Source organism: Phyllobates terribilis, unplaced genomic scaffold (genome assembly GCF_046119375.1).
Source record: "Phyllobates terribilis strain yellow unplaced genomic scaffold, ASM4611937v1 Scaffold_11__3_contigs__length_659146591, whole genome shotgun sequence".
NCBI classification, from domain to species: Eukaryota; Metazoa; Chordata; class Amphibia; order Anura; family Dendrobatidae; genus Phyllobates; species Phyllobates terribilis.
Window position 1 is genome coordinate 619,678,699 of NW_027362771.1, and position 2,850 is coordinate 619,681,548.

Sequence of the window (2,850 nt, forward strand, 5' to 3'; positions counted from 1 at the left end):
TATGCATATGTCTGATGATGTGTCACACAGCACATGGCCAGATAAGGTTGTAAAATGTTAAAATGACATTTCCCAGTGAATGCATTTGTCTTGGTTGAAAGCAATGCATAAGTGCAAAAACGCATCAAAAATGCTACATGTGATCCTAGCCCCAGGTGTGGAGGATTATTTTTGGTTTTGGTTATTTATTTTGCTTTATATACAAGTCATTACCCTGGAAAGGATGTTCCTTAACATATTTCCCAGGAAAAACCATTTTGGACTCGTTTTTGTATGTTTTACTGTGAGTCCGTAAAAGTGGCATAATACTTCTGACAATGTTGTTCACAGTAGTGACCTGGGAGTGAGAAATGCATCCAGGGGTCTTCCCCATGCTGTCCCCATGTCATTTGAGCACTCTTCCCATCGATTTGGGCAATTTTTAGGCCCTCTGCAGACCGCCGGGGGGAGCCGCCTGAAAAATGCTCGAGTTTCCCATCGACTTACATTGGGCTCTTTGCTCGGGTCGAGCACCCGAGTATTCCAATTTTGCTCGACCGAGCATCAACCACCAAAGCATTTTAGTGCTCGCTCATCACTAGTGAAGGCGTCAGTCAGTCCGGTCTGCAAAATTATCTTATTTAAGACTTTGCCATCCCTGGTCACTGTCCTGCCTGAGGAACTGTCAACAGATGTCATTTTGACATTAAAGTCACTCATCATCACCACCGGTAGAGAGGTGAAGAGATATGGCTTGACATTATTGAACAGCTGGATCCTGTCAGTTACTGTCTGTGGCCCATAGATGTTAATAAGCTGGAGCCGTCTATCTGAACAATGACTTCCAGAACCAGACACGTTCCCATAACCACCTCCGTCTTTCTATGTACAGTCACATTATTAGCGTTAAACAGGATAGCGACCCCGGCATAAGGCTCCATAGCCAGTGACCTTAATGATGGACCAGAACTCCTTTCCCTCTCAGCCTCTCTCATAAGCCCCAGAGATGTCAATCTTTTTCCTGTAGGAAAAAGACATCTGCATCAAGGTATCTCAGATGGTCATACACCGCATGTCTTGTCCTCCTCACCTTAATGCTGTTCACATTACTTGATGTAAATTTTAAAGAAAATCCAGCCATAATATTACAGTTTAAGTGGAGCAGAGAAGTAGAACCTGTCATCATAGCTTAGATGTTCTGTCCACTTCCGGTCTCCATGTCTGATGCTACATTGGAGTCTATAGGTAAGGGCTTCCGCTTTGTAGGTGGATGGTCCTCTGTTTCCCTGTCACACTTGGCCCCTATTCTTTTCAATTCCTGTTCAAAATCTACATCTGACTCAGATAGGACTTCATATCTGTTAGACACGACCATCACACCAACACCACTGCTGACTTTATGGTCAGCATCATATTGTTCCTCGGGTTTATGGGAGGACTCTGGTGTTATATGGTCTGACCTTTGATGGACCTCTGATCTAGTGGGTATCTCACCTGACATTAAGGCCACCTCCTTATGAGCCTCTGTTCCTACCACCAAATCCTCATCAGGAAAGTCCATGCAGATGTTATGCCAAGCATCTGGAAAGTCCTTGTAAGGTTGGCTAATCTTCCCACACAGGTTACACCTTATATTCTGGCAGTCTGCAGCTACATGGCCGACTTCTCTGCACAGGCTGCACTTGACCACAGTACAAGAATTTGCCAGGTGACCCGCTTTGCCACATTTAAGGCACTTGTAAGGCTGCCCAGGATAGAAGCAAATGCCTTTCTCCCTTCCAATGAAGAAGGAGTTGGGTAAGTGGGCAGTGACATTGTTACACTGGCGCAGCTTCACCAGGACCTTCCACCCTCCCATCCAGATACCATCATCGTCACGATTCTTGATGAGGTCAGAGACAATGCCTCCGGAGCCACACCACAAAGTCCTGTGGGGGAACAGCCTCATTCCAGAAGATGATATTTACAGTAACTGTATCTGACCTGGAAATGGGAACAAAGATAAATTTGTTCCATCCATCCGTGTCCCTGAACTTAGGGAAATTGGCCCAGAATCTGTCCAGATCAGGCATGATTTTAAAACTGACATCATATCCCTGTCTGTCTGGAAGATTAATCACTGCCAAGATATTTAATGGCGCAAACCCCATCTGACGGCACAGGAGCTTCCTGACCACAAACCTTCTGTCCGGCAGATCTTCCTTGAGACTTCTATGCTTAAATCGCACCATGTTCCATCTTTTGGTATATTTGGCGCCGGAGGAGAAGGACGGAGGACCACATCTCCAGGCATTACTGTGGGAAACCTGTGGGGTCACACTGGGCTGACTAACAGGGTAAGGGTCTGCTGCAGGGGACCTGTCACCTCTTGTGCATTAGATATTAAAGGGGGAAAATCACACACATTATTATCAACCATAATATCATTATCAGGCAATGTGACATCCACCACAGACTGTGAGCCCCCTCCAGCCTCAGAGCCCCTGGGTACAGTGTGGTCATCCCCAGCCTGTGCATCAGCATTAGGGCTGTGCTGTGCACCATCAATACACACAGTCATACATGCAATGTCCTGCTCTTGTGTTGAGCATTCTGGGACTTGTGGTGCCTCTGCTGGATTCTGAGGTACATGTTGCTGCTCAGGCTCAGCTACAGTCTGCTGCTGCTGCAGTATTTGTCCCTCCTGGAAACAGAAACGTGCAGCTTGTAACACAGGTCGTGTCTGCTGCTTCAGGGGTTCATCCTGTACAGTCTCTGACCCTAATCCAGCATCAGAGGTCCTGGACTCCACAACAAAGTCCTGCTTGTGAGAGGTGAACCGCTCCCGGTTTCTGTAGGTCTCTGCCAGGGGCCCCATCCTCTCCAGGATAC